Below are 14,899 nucleotides of genomic sequence, written 5' to 3'. Positions count from 1 at the left end.
AATGTGCTTGTCCCCAACGACCATAATACAATCTTCATTAAAAAATTACTGCTTAGTTATTAATATTCGTGAAAATTTCTCTCGGTAAACCTTTTTCAACTCTAAAATGCTTTAATTTAATATCAAACACATGACGGATATTCAAGATTGGAAAAATGAGGTCCTAATATGGATTAAATACCTTAAACCTTTTTGAGAAACTACGTTACTAGATCGCGGTTTCAATGTTTAGTTAAACTGTTTGTCTCAATGGATTTGATTGTAGATCGTCACTGCTCAGTAGTTAAACCGTAGATCATGAGTTCGAATATGTCTGGAGCTTTTGTTCATGTTTACTGAATTAAAGTTTTAAAAATAAAATTTTCCATCAAATATTGCACATTTTTTCACCAATTTGACTTAAATGCTTTTTATTAGTTATGTTATTGATCAGAATCCAGTTATTCTCTGCTAATTTCAAAAGCTTATTTAAGGTGCAACCTTTTCATATAACCCATTTATAGCATGTAGAAGTTTTCCTTTTACAGTAAAACACGCTTATAACGAAGTCCCAGGGACGAGCAATTTTACTTCGTTATAAGCGTTATTCGTTATATCTGCAAGTTTACAACATGAAATTGAGTCTTGGGGAATGAAATTTACTTCGTTATAAGCGTCAATTCATTATAAGGGTGTTTGCTATAACCGTGTTTTACTGTATACCCATTTTTTGACAAGATACAGTGTAGAGATAAAAAAAAATCATAACATTTTAATAACAATTGTGAAAGCCAATGGATAGATTGTGTTTAGAGAATTTTGAACATATGCAGGCTTCAATATGTCTGGCCCAACCATAATTTTAATCATTCAACTTCTTCGTTAGATTATTTACAATGATTTATTATTGAATATGAACAAGCAAGTGAAGATATATTCATTAACTGTAACCACCCCACCACAAAATATGACCAAAGGGTTTCATCATATGTAACTTTGATAGATCTTTTCTAAATATGTACTCATTTCATGTAAACTCAAGAGCAGGGAAACATAATATATTCTTAAATATCATATACAGCAACCCCGCCCAATTACATCCAATAACACTTTATAATCAGTTTGCCTATAAAGTCAAAACATTTCCCCGGAAGGATATGAAATGTAATTTAAAATCTTGGTAGAGGACTTGCTGGTATACACTATTATGTATTCAGTTTTTCTTACAAATGGGGGTAGAGAAGATTTTTTAAAGCATTATAAGCATTAACATTGTATGACCACTTTGAGCCGCCTTTGAGTCACATCCCCTACCCCCGGGAGACATGAAATGTACAATTTTGGTAGAGGGCCTCCTAGTCAAAACAAGAGGCCAATTGGCCTTAACGGTCACGTGAGTAGCATATCCCGTACACAAACTTGTCATGGAGTCTCATATATGCATCTAATTAATTAGGTTTCATACTGGAGTAGAAAAAATATAAATTTGTAATGACGACCACATTTCAAAAAGAACTGTGAAACTAAACTAAACTAAAAGATCTGGTCTACAAAATCATGAATTCAGTTTTCCTTTCAGGTGTGTGGGAGTAAAGAAGATAATTTTTTGACATTATATGCATTAACATCTAAACATCCATTTTGGCCCTGCCCCAGAGTCAAAACCCATCTTTGAGGGGACATGAAAATCAAAATTTCAGTAGAGGACTTCCTGGTAAACATAATTAATAGTCAGTTTTTTTATACAGATGTCTGAGAATAGAGAAGAAGATTTTTAAACATTATATGCATTAACACTATATTGCCCCCCCCCCTCCTCATGCCATGAACCCCTGACCCAGGGGCCATACATTTCACAATTTAGGTAAAGGAGATTGTGGATATCATTCAGTTTTTTGCCCACATGTGTGGGAGTAGAGAAGAAGATTTTTTAAGATTTAAAACATTTTCACTATTTGGCCATATTGGCCCCACCCTAGAGCCTGAACACCTGACCCAGGGGTCATGAATTTCACAATTTTGATAGAGGGCCTCATGGACATCATAACCATGCATTTAGTTTTTAACAAATATATATGGGAGTAGAGAAGAAGATTTTCTAAGATTTAAAACATTTTCACTATTTGGCCATATTGGCCCCACCCTAGAGCCTGAACTCTTGACCGAGGGGTCATGAATTTCACAATTTAAGTAGAGGGCTTTATGGACATCATAATCATGCATCTAGTTTTCAAAAAATATATATGGGAGTAGAGAAGAAAATTTTCCAAGATTTAAAACATTTTTACTATATGGCCATATTGGCCCCACCCTAGAGCCTGAACCCCTGACCCAGGGGCCATAAATTTTCAGAAACAGTATAAATATTTCATTATATATCAAAATAGTTATAAGTGAAATGTTTTGGACTATACATTACAAAAAATATTCGTCGTGTTATTGCAGACAATTTAAAAGAAAATTTAAATGAAAAATGTAACTATTTGTTTATCAAAATATCTCAGGAACTCTTATACATCTATGATCTGGGCTTTCTTAACCTAACAAAGAATTGTTAGCTCTGTATTTCCCGGATAACTTAAAGACTGAACATCAAATTACACTGAATGCATTGTGACTGTCGAGGTGCTTTCTACAAAAAATATCAGAAAACACTCGAGAACTGATTTGTATGTGATTAATATTGTAATGTAAAGGTTCATATGAGCACAAGTCTTAGTTTACGCGCAGAGCGCCTAGTTTAGATCCCTACATAACAGGAATAATTTGTTTACTTAAGGTCTACTCAGCGCACTGGCGCCAGGAATAGGCGTAACAAGTGCCTGATTTGGCATCGGAATCCTCGATGTAACACCTCTCCCCCGAGGAATCCGGGCTCACCTAATGAGCACAAGTCCTAGTTTGGGCGCAGAGCGCCTTGTTTAGATCCCTACATAACAGGAATAATTTGTTCACTTAAGGTCTACTCAGTGCGCTGGCGCCAGGAATCGGCGTAACTAGTGCCTGATTTGGCATCGGAATCCTCGAGGGAACAACTCTCCCCAAAGGAATCTGGGCTCACCTAATGAGCACAAGTCCTACATAACGGAAATAATTTGTTTACTTAAAGTCTACTCAGCGCACTGGCGCCAGGAATCAGCGTAACAAGTGCCTGATTTGGCATCGGACTCCTCGAGGAACTACCCCTACCGTGAGGAATCTGGGCTCACCCAATGAGCACAAGTCCCAGTTTGGGCGCAGGGCACCCAGTTTAGATCCCTACATAACCGAAACAATTTGTTTACTTAGAGTCTACTCAGCGCACTGGCGCCAGGAATCGGCGTAACTAGTGCCTAATTTGGCATTGGAATCCTCGAGAAACTACCCCTACCGTGAGGAATCTGGGCTCACCCAATGAGCACAAGTCCCAGTTTGGGCGCAGGGCACCCAGTTTAGATCCCTACATAACAGAAATAATTTGTTTACTTAAGGTCTACTCAGCGCACTGTCGCCAGGAATCGGCGTAACTAGTGCCTGATTTGGCATCGGAATCCTCGAGGAACTACCCCTCCCCTGAGGAACCCGGGCTCACCTAATGAGCACAAGTCCTAGTTTGGGCGCAGGGCGCCCAGTTTAGATCCCTACATAACAGAAAGAATTTGTTTACTAAAGGTCTATTTAGCGCACTGGCGCCAGGAATCAGCGTAACAAGTGCCTGATTTGGCATCGGACTCCTCGAGAAACTACCCCTCCCCTGAGGAATCTGGGCTCACCTAATGAGCACAAGTCCTAGTTTGGGCGCAGGGCGCCCAGTTTAGATCCCTACATAACGGAAATAATTTGTTTACTTAAGGTCTAGTCAGCGCACCTGGGCCAGGAATCAGCGTAACTAGTGCCTGATTTGGCATCGGAATCCTCGAGAAACTACCCCTACCCTGAGGAATCTGGGCTCACTTAATGAGCACAAGCCCTAGTTTGGGCGCAGGGCGCCCAGTTTAGATCCATACATAACAGAAATAATTTGTTTACTTAAGATCTACTCAGTGCACTGGCGCCAGGAATCGGCGTAACTAGTGCCTGATTTGGCATCGGAATCCTCGAGGTACTACCCTCACCTGAGGAATCTGGGCTCACCTAATGAGCACAATCCTAGTTTGGGCGCAGGGCGCCCAGTTTAGATCCCTACATTACGGAAATAATTTGTTTACTTAAGGTCTACTCAGCGCACTGGTGCCAGGAATCGGCGTAACTAGTGCCTGATTTGGGTCCGAAATCTTCGAGGGAACACCCTTCCCCCAAGGAATCTGGTCTCACCCTATGAGCACAAGTCCAAGTTTGGGCGCAGAGCGCCACGTTTAGATCCCTACATAAGAGGAATAATTTGTTCACTTAAGGTGTACTCAGCGCACTGGCACCAGGAATCGGTGTCACTAGTGCCTGATTTGGCATCGGAATCCTCGAGGGAACAACTCTCCCCAAAGGAATCCGGGCTCACCTAATGAGCACAAGTCCTAGTTTGGGCGCAGGGTGCCCAGTTTAGATCCCTACATAACGGAAATAATTTGTTTACTTAAGGTCTACTCAGCCCACTGGCGCCAGGAATCGGCGTAACTAGTGCCTGATTTGGCATCGGACTCCTCGAGGAACTACCCTTCCTCTGAGGAATCTGGGCTCACCTAATGAGCACAAGTCCTAGTTTGGGCGCAGGGTGCCCAGTTTAGATCCCTACATAACGGATATAATTTGTTTACTTAAGGTCTACTCAGCGCACTGGCACCAGGAATCGGCGTAACTAGTGCCTGATTTGGCATCGGAATCCTCGAGGGAACAACTCTCCCCAAAGGAATCCGGGCTCACCTAATGAGCACAAGTCCTAGTTTGGGCGCAGGGTGCCCAGTTTAGATCCCTACATAACGGATATAATTTGTTTACTTAAGGTCTACTCAGCGCACTGGCGCCAGGAATCGGCGTAACTAGTGCCTAATTTGGCATTGGAGTCCTCGAGATACTACCCCTCCCCTGATGAATCTGGGCTCACCTAATGAGCACAAGTCCTAGTTTGGGCGCAGGGCACCCAGTTTAGATCCCTACATAACAGAAATAATTTGTTCACCTAAGGTCTACTCAGTGCACTGGCACCAGGAATCGGTGTCACTAATGCCTGATTTGGCATCGGAATCCTCGAGGGAACAACTCTCCCCAAAGGAATCCGGGCTCACCTAATGAGCACAAGTCCTAGTTTGGGCGCAGGGCATCCAGTTTAGATCCCTACATAACGGTAATAATTTGTTTACTTAAAGTCTACTCAGCGCACTGGCGCCGGGAATCAGCGTAACTAGTGCCTGATTTGGCATCGGACTCCTCGAGAAACTACCCCTCCCCTGAGGAATCTGGGCTCACCTAATGAGCACAGGTCCTAGTTTGGGCGCAGGGCGCCCAGTTTAGATCCCTACATAACGGAAACAATTTGTTTACTTAGAGTCTACTCAGCGCACTGGCGCCAGGAATCGGCGTAACTAGTGCCTAATTTGGCATTGGAATCCTCGAGAAACTACCCCTACCGTGAGGAATCTGGGCTCACCCAATGAGCACAAGTCCCAGTTTGGGCGCAGGGCACCCAGTTTAGATCCCTACATAACAGAAATAATTTGTTTACTTAAGGTCTAGTCAGCGCACCTGGGCCAGGAATCAGCGTAACTAGTGCCTGATTTGGCATCGGAATCCTCGAGAAACTACCCCTACCCTGAGGAATCTGGGCTCACTTAATGAGCACAAGCCCTAGTTTGGGCGCAAGGCACCCAGTTTAGATCCATACATAACAGAATTAATTTGTTTACTTAAGATCTACTCAGTGCACTGGCGCCAGGAATCGGCGTAACTAGTGCCTGATTTGGCATCGGAATCCTCGAGGTACTACCCCTCACCTGAGGAATCTGGGCTCACCTAATGAGCACAATCCTAGTTTGGGCGCAGGGCGCCCAGTTTAGATCCCTACATTACGGAAATAATTTGTTTACTTAAGGTCTACTCAGCGCACTGGTGCCAGGAATCGGCGTAACTAGTGCCTGATTTGGGTCCGAAATCTTCGAGGGAACACCCTTCCCCCAAGGAATCTGGTCTCACCCTATGAGCACAAGTCCAAGTTTGGGCGCAGAGCGCCACGTTTAGATCCCTACATAAGTGGAATAATTTGTTCACTTAAGGTGTACTCAGCGCACTGGCACCAGGAATCGGTGTCACTAGTGCCTGATTTGGCATCGGAATCCTCGAAGGAACAACTCTCCCCAAAGGAATCCGGGCTCACCTAATGAGCACAAGTCCTAGTTTGGGCGCAGGGTGCCCAGTTTAGATCCCTACATAACGGAAATAATTTGTTTACTTAAGGTCTACTCAGCGCACTGGTGCCAGGAATCGGCGTAACTAGTGCCTGATTTGGAATCGGACTCCTCGAGAAACTACCCCTCCCCTGAGGAATCTGGGCTCACCTAATGAGCACAAGTCCTAGTTTGGGCGCAGGGCGCCCAGTTTAGATCCCTACATAACGGAAATAATTTGTTGACTTAAGGTCTAGTCAGCGCACCTGGGCCAGGAATCAGCGTAACAAGTGCCTAATTTTGCATCGGAATCCTCGAGAAACTACCCCTACCCTGAGGTATCTGGGCTCACTTAATGAGCACAAGTCCTAGTTTGGGCGCAGGGCACCCAGTTTAGATCCCTACATAACAGAAATAATTTGTTTACTTAAAGTCTACTCAGTGCACTGGCGCCAGGAATCGGCGTAACTAGTGCCTGATTTGGCATCGGACTCCTCGAGAAACTACCCCTCCCCTGAGGAATCTGGGCTCACCTAATGAGCACAAGTCCTAGTTTGGGCGCAGGGCGCCCAGTTTAGATCCCTACATAACGGAAATAATTTGTTTACTTAAGGTCTAGTCAGCGCACCTGGGCCAGGAATCAGCGTAACTAGTGCCTAATTTGGCATCGGAATCCTCGAGAAACTACCCCTACCCTAAGGAATCTGGGCTCACTTAATGAGCACAAGTCCTAGTTTGGTTGCAGGGCACCCAGTTTAGATCCCTACATAACGGAAATAATTTGTTTACTTAAGGTCTACTCAGCGCACTGGTGCCAGGAATCGGCGTAACTAGTGCCTGATTTGGGTCCGAAATCCTCGAGAGAACACCCCTCCCCCAAGGAATCTGGTCTCACCTAATGAGCACAAGTCCAAGTTTGGGCGCAGAGCGCCACGTTTAGATCCCTACATAAGAGGAATGATTTGTTCACTTAAGGTGTACTCAGCGCACTGGCACCAGGAATCGGTGTCACTAGTGCCTGATTTGGCATCGGAATCCTCGAGGGAACAACTCTCCCCAAAGGAATCCGGGCTCACCTAATGAGCACAAGTCCTAGTTTGGGTGCAGGGTGCCCAGTTTAGATCCCTACATAACAGAAATAATTTGTTTACTTAAGGTCTACTCAGCGCACTGGCGCCAGGAATCGGCGTAACTAGTGCCTGATTTGGCATCGGAATCCTCGAGGAACTACCCCTACCCTGAGGAATCCGGGTTCACCTAATGAGCACAGGTTCTAGTTTGGGCGCAGGGCGCCCAGTTTAGATCCCTACATAACGGAAATAATTTGTTCACTTAAGGTCTACTCAGCGCACTGGCACCAGGAATCGGTGTCACTAATGCCTGATTTGGCATCGGAATCCTCGAGGGAACAACTCTCCCCAAAGGAATCCGGGCTCACCTAATGAGCACAAGTCCTAATTTTGGCGCATGGCGCCCAGTTTAGATCCCTACATAACGGAAATAATTTGTTTACTTAAAGTCTACTCAGCGCACTTGCGCCAGGAATCAGCGTAACTAGTGCCTGATTTGGCATCGGACTCCTCGAGAAACTATCCCTCCCCTGAGGAATCTGGGCTCACCCAATGAGCACAAGTCCTAGTTTGGGCGCAGGGCGCCCAGTTTAGATCCCTACATAACAGAAAGAATTTGTTTACTACAGGTCTATTTAGCGCACTGGCGCCAGGAATCGGCATAACAAGTGCCTGATTTGGCATTAGACTCCTCGAGAAACTACCCCTCCCCTGAGGAATCTGGGCTCACCTAATGAGCACAAGTCCTAGTTTGGGCGCAGGGCGCCCAGTTTAGATCCCTACATAACGGAAATAATTTGTTTACTTAAGGTCTAGTCAGCGCACCTGGGCCAGGAATCAGCGTAACTAGTGCCTAATTTGGCATCGGAATCCTTGCAAAACTACCCCTACCCTGAGGAATCTGGGCTCACCTAATGAGCACAAGTCCTAGTTTGGGCGCTGGGCACCCAGTTTAGATCCCTAAATAACAGAAATAATTTGTTTACTTAAGGTCTACTCAGTGCACTGGCGCCAGGAAATGGCGTAACTAGTGTCTGATTTGGCATCGGAATCCTCGAGGAACTACCCCTCCTCTGAGGAATCCGGGCTCACCTAATGAGCACAAGTCCTAGTTTGGGCGCAAGGTGCCCAGTTTAGATCCCTACATAACGGAAATAATGTGTTTACTACAGGTCTATTTAGCGCACTGGCGCCAGGAATCGGCGTAACAAGTGCCTGATTTGGCATTAGACTCCTCGAGAAACTACCATTCCTCTGAGGAATCTGGGCTCACCTAATGAGCACAAGTCCTAGTTTGTGCGCAGGGCGCCCAGTTTAGATCCCTACATAACGGAAATAATTTGTTTACTTAAGGTCTAGTCAGCGCACCTGGGCCAGGAATCAGCGTAACTAGTGCCTAATTTGGCATCGGAATCCTCGCGAAACTACCCCTACCCTGAGGAATCTGGGCTCACCCAATGAGCACAAGTCCTAGTTTGGGCGCTGGGCACCCAGTTTAGATCCCTACATAACAGAAATAATTTGTTTACTAAAGGTCTACTCAGTGCACTGGCGCCAGGAAATGGCGTAACTAGTGTCTGATTTGGCATCGGAATCCTCGAGGAACTACCCCTCCTCTGAGGAATCTGGGCTCACCTAATGAGCACAAGTCCTAGTTTGGGCGCAGGGCGCCCAGTTTAGATCCCTACATAACGGAAATAATTTGTTTACTTAAGGTCTATTTAGCGCACTGGCGCCAGGAATCGGCGTAACTAGTGCCTGATTTGGCATTGGAATCCTCGAGGTACTACCCCTCACCTGAGCAATCTGGGCTCACCTAATGAGCACAATCCTAGTTTGGGCGCAGGGCGCCCAGTTTAGATCCCTACATAACAGAAATAATTTGTTTACTTAAGGTCTACTCAGCGCACTGGTGCCAGGAATCGGCGTAACTAGTGCCTGATTTGGGTCCGCAATCCTCGAGAGAACACCCCTCCCCCAAGGAATCTGGTCTCACCTAATGAGCACAAGTCCAAGTTTGGGCGCAGAGCGCCACGTTTAGATCCCTTCATAAGAGGAATAATTTGTTCACTTAAGGTGTACTCAGCGCACTGGCACCAGGAATCGGTGTCACTAGTGCCTGATTTGGCATCGGAATCCTCGAGGGAACAACTCTCCCCAAAGGAATCCGGGCTCACCTAATGAGCACAAGTCCTAGTTTGGGCGCAAGTTGCCCAGTTTAGATCCCTACATAACCGAAAAAATTTGTTTACTTAAGGTCTACTCAGCGCACTGGCGCCAGAAATCGGCGTAACTAGTGCCTGATTTGGCATCGGAATCCTCGAGGAAATACCCCTCCCCTGAGGAATCCGGGTTCACCTAATGAGCACAAGTCCTAGTTTGGGCGCAGGACGCCCTGTTTAGATCCCTACATCACGGAAATAATTTGTTTACTTAAGGTCTACTCAGCGCACTGGCGTCAGGAATCGGCGTAACTAGTGCCTGATTTGGCATTGGAATCCTCGAGAAACTACCCCTCCCCTGAGGAATCCGGGCTCACCTAATGAGCACAAGTCCTAGTTTGGGCGTTTAGATCCCTACATAACAGAAATAATTTGTTTACTTAAGGTCTACTCAGCGCACTGGTGCCAGGAATCGGCGTAACTAGTGCCTGATTTGGGTCCGAAATCCTCGAGAGAACACCCCTCCCCCAAGGAATCTGGTCTCACCTAATGAGCACAAGTCCAAGTTTTGGCGCAGAGCGCCACGTTTAGATCCCTACATAAGAGGAATAATTTGTTCACTTAAGGTGTACTCAGCGCACTGGCACCAGGAATCAGTGTCACTAGTGCCTGATTTGGCATCGGAATCCTCGAGGGAACAACTCTCCCCAAAAGAATCCGGGCTCACCTAATGAGCACAAGTCCTAGTTTGGGCGCAAGGTGCCCAGTTTAGATCCCTACATAACCGAAAAAATTTGTTTACTTAAGGTCTACTCAGCGCACTGGCGCCAGAAATCGGCGTAACTAGTGCCTGATTTTGCATCGGAATCCTCGAGGAAATACCCCTACCCTGAGGAATCCGGGTTCACCTAATGAGCACAAGTCCTAGTTTGGGCGCAGGACGCCCTGTTTAGATCCCTACATAACGGATATAATTTGTTTACTTAAGGTCTACTCAGCGCACTGGCGCCAGGAATCGGCGTAACTAGTGCCTAACTTGGCATCGGAATCCTCGAGAAACTACCCCTACCCTGAGGAATCTGGGCTGACCTTATGAGCACAAGTCCTAGTTTGGGCGCAGGGCACCCAGTTTAGATCCCTACATAACAGAAATAATTTGTTTACTTAAGGTCTACTCAGCGCACTGGCGCCAGAATCGGAGTGACTAGTGCCTGATTTGGCATCGGAATCCTCGAGGAACTACCCCTCCCCTGAGGAATCCGGGCTTACCTAATGGGCACAAGTCCTAGTTTGGGCGCAGGGTGCCCAGTTTAGATCCCTACATAACGCAAATAATTTGTTTACTTAAGGTCTACTCAGCGCACTGGCGCCAGGAATCGGCGTAACTAGTGCCTGATTTTGGTCCGAAATCTTCGAGGGAACACCCTTCCCCCAAGGAATCCGGGCTCACCTAATGAGCACAAGTCCTAGTTTGGGCGCAGAGCGCCTTGTTTAGATCCCTACATAAGAGGAATAATTTGTTCACTTAAGGTCTACTCAGCGCACTGGCACCAGGAATCGGTGTCACTAGTGCTTAATTTGGGTCAGGAATCCTCGAGGGAACAACTCTCCCCAAAGGAATCCGGGCTCACCTAATGAGCACAAGTCCTAGTTTGGGCGCAGAGCGCCTTGTTTAGATCCCTACATAAGAGGAATAATTTGTTCACTTAAGGTCTACTCAGCGCACTGGCGCCAAGAAACGATGTAACTAGTGCCTGATTTGAGTCCAGAATCCTCGAGAGAACACCCCTCCCCCGAGGAATCTGGGCTCACCTAATGAGCACAAGTACTAGTTTTGGCGCAGGGCACCCAGTTTAGATTCCTACATAACAGAAATAATTTGTTCACTTAAAGTCTTCTCAGCGCCCTGGCGCCAAGAAACGGTGTAACTAGTGCCTGATTTGGGTCCGGAATCCTCGAGGGAACACCCCTCTTCCAAGGAATCCGGGCTCACCTAATGAGCACAAGTCCTAATTTGGGCGCAGAGCGCCTTGTTTATATCTCTACATAAGAGGAATAATTTGTTCACCTAAGGTCTACTCAGCGCACTGGCGCCAGGAATCGGCGTAACTAATGCCTGATTTGGGTCCGGAATCCTCGAGGGAACACCCCTTCCCCAAGGAATCCGGGCCACCTAATGAGCACAAGTTCTAGTTTGGGCGCAGAGCGCCTTGTTTAGATCCCTACATAAGAGGAATAATTTGTTCACTTAAGGTCTACTCAGCGCACTGGCGCCAGGAATTGGTGTAACTAGTGCCTAATATGGCACCAGAATCCTTGAGGGAACACCCGTCCCCCGAGGAATCCGGGCTCACCTAATGAGCACAAGTCCTAATTTGGGCGCAGAGCGCCCAGTTTAGATCCCTAAATAACAGACATAATTTGTTTACTTTAGGTCTACTCAGCGCACTGGCGCCAGGAATTGGTGTAACTAGTGCGCTATTTGGCGCCGGAATCTTCGAGGGTACACCCTTCCCCAGAGGAATTTGGGGTTCACCTTATGAGCACAAGTCCTTCTTTTGGCGCAGGGTGATCTGTTAATTTCAGTTGTTTTACATCGGGATCGGAAAACGCTTGAAAAATAGCCGATAATCTTTATGAAATTTTTGTTAGTGCGTTGGAGTTAGTGCTGGCTAGCTTGACTCTGGTTATGAATAATGATAGCTCCCGATGGTAGTTCGGGTGCGTATTAGTATATAAGGCGCTGCTTAGCTGATAGTCGACAGGTTACAGTGGAAGTTCCAAGTGGGAAGATCGAAGCAGAAGCGGTGAAGTCTTTAAAGTTACCCTGGTATTAAGTATACGGTGTCTAGTATACTGGTTAATAGGGGAATTGTATTTAATTAAATTAATTATATTATTTCCATAATTTCTATTGAGATCTATTTGTGTACATGACAGATCTCTGGATCGGGACACATCCGAGACCCGTAATCGCATAGGACAGGTGCCTACGGACACATACCTGCCCGGACACATACCCAGTCGCCCAAATTAAATTTGTTTGCCTTTATAAATTAAGGATAGTTAATCCTAAGACTAAATATCTGTATATACTGACTCGTACTTGTTAACAAATCATTTTAGTAATTACTGCTTGATCGGTTTTTATATACATATATAAACATACAATCATTTTCTTAAATCATTGTCTTGATTACGGATCTACCAAAATCTACGGACCCAAACACGTTACATAAATTGGCGGCAGCTGCGGGATTTGGGTTAGGTCTAATTGATTAGTTTATTATATGCTTCTATCATGTGCAATGTCTGGTCTACGGGCTGACATTACATACATAGAACGTCAAATAGAAAATCTCACTAGAGAAATAGATGAGTCCATGCAATTGTTAGATATGCAGGAAAATGTGTCTGGCATCTCGATGCCAAGACGAGTAACACGGACGAGTACACCGTTTACAGGTAGACCAGATAGGGCACTTGGTAATGTAAGTCACAGGGATGTAAGCGGAAGGCAGAACTCTGCACAGAGCACAAGGGTAGATGCAAACGGCCAAAATCAGACGAGAGCAAAATCAAGGAATTTTGTTAAACCTGTACGAAAGCCGAGAAGGATCATTCGAGATTCGAAATACGAGATTCGAAATACGAGATTCGAGATTCGAAATTCGAGATTCAATATCAAAATTAACCAATCAAATCAAGGATCTGAAAATATGTATCCTAGCGACATCAAACTGTTCTAAATAAAAATCATACGTACATGCTCTTATATACAAATACATGCTATGTTCACTTCTCCCTACCTAACTAAATAATTATTTGTATTTACTTTTACACAGAATATAAGTAGACTAGTAATAATGCAGTGTGCTTCGCGGATCTAAGTGATTTTGTTTGCCCTGGTGCATTTCCACCTGATGCGTTTGAACCCTAAGGTATTTCACCACCAGTAATAGTTTAAAACCCGGGTTTATTCACCCCTTTTGTGTAAAAATGCGGTTATGGTAGAGAACTTCATAAGCGTAGCTAATTTTTTCTGTAGGGGGTCCTAGGCCAATTTAAAAAAATTTTACTATGTAAATTTAATAAGCTCCAATTTTCCCGAGGAGGGGGTCCAGATCCCCTGACCCCCTCCTTTCTAGATCCCCGCATGAAGATTAGTACATGTATTTAAATAATCTAAATATAAATAATCTGTCCTGTTTCACTAATAAATATAAGCATTACTTATCGTTTTTATGTATGCATACAGTGATACACTAGTACTATGATTATAAACAAATCATTGAGATATTATCACATCATACGGAATTATTAATAAATACAATTTTTTTTCCTTTTCCTCAGTAAACAACTTATTATGAGTCTTACTTTTGGAATTGTTTTCAATATAGAAGGATACCTACTCTCTACAATTAAAGGTAGGGATGATAGGGTGCCAATTTGTTCACATTGCCGATTTCTTGTGCAGAGAACAGTAAAACCCTTTATTTGATTGTGCATGAATATTTCAAAATTAATTGTTGTACATATACATTGTTATAATTCATTCATTGATATATCAACAAGAAAGAATAAAAGCATATGTTTCACAGCCAAGTTAAGTTTCTCTGTAGTTTCCTAACCCCCCCCCCCCTACCCCCACCGCACCAAAATTGACAATAATTACATATAAATCATACAAATGTTTACTTTTTTGTAAGTAAATCTCTAAAGATGTAAATAAGCACTGCAAACAAAGATGTGTGTATTTAATATACTACTACATTACACTTAGCCAGATAAAATGTAATCAGGATGAAGCTACAAGAGGTGAGTGGTGCAAATTTACCTATTTGTCGCCATACACACAGAACACCAAATAAAGAAACTGTGAGTGGTGTGTGGAATGCATAAAAGATGGCGGCAAATTATCTCAAATAATCAGTGCAAAAACCCACAAATTGGCTGTTATTTGTTACATATCCTGCAAAAACATTGATAAAAAATGTTATCGTCCCATAACATAGTCGATTAAGTTAATGTGTACATATGGTCAACGTACATGTAATTCTAATATACAAGAAGGCGGACGTATCAGGCGGGGGTCCAGAAAATTAAATTTCAAAAATGATCGGTTGAATTACATTAAATGCTTTGAAAAATTGTTTTAAACTATCGCACGGGTCAAAATGCGTGATAGAAGCTATGTACAGTGTAATTGGAAACTTTCATTTTATATCAATATGTAGTATTACCTATTATAACAAATGAGAGTATAGCACAACTGCCACAAGCAATACATGTACTTTACCGGCACCACCTCCCTCCCCATAAAAAAATGAAACAATTGTCGTTTTATTTGCTAAAATGTATGTGGTTCAAGATTTTTCTAAAGGACATACCCGAT

The sequence above is a fragment of the Magallana gigas genome, chromosome 5 (genome assembly GCF_963853765.1).
Source record: "Magallana gigas chromosome 5, xbMagGiga1.1, whole genome shotgun sequence".
NCBI lineage: Eukaryota > Metazoa > Mollusca > Bivalvia > Ostreida > Ostreidae > Magallana > Magallana gigas.
The sequence above is the reverse complement of the archived record's forward strand: the minus strand, read 5'-3'. Positions refer to the sequence as shown.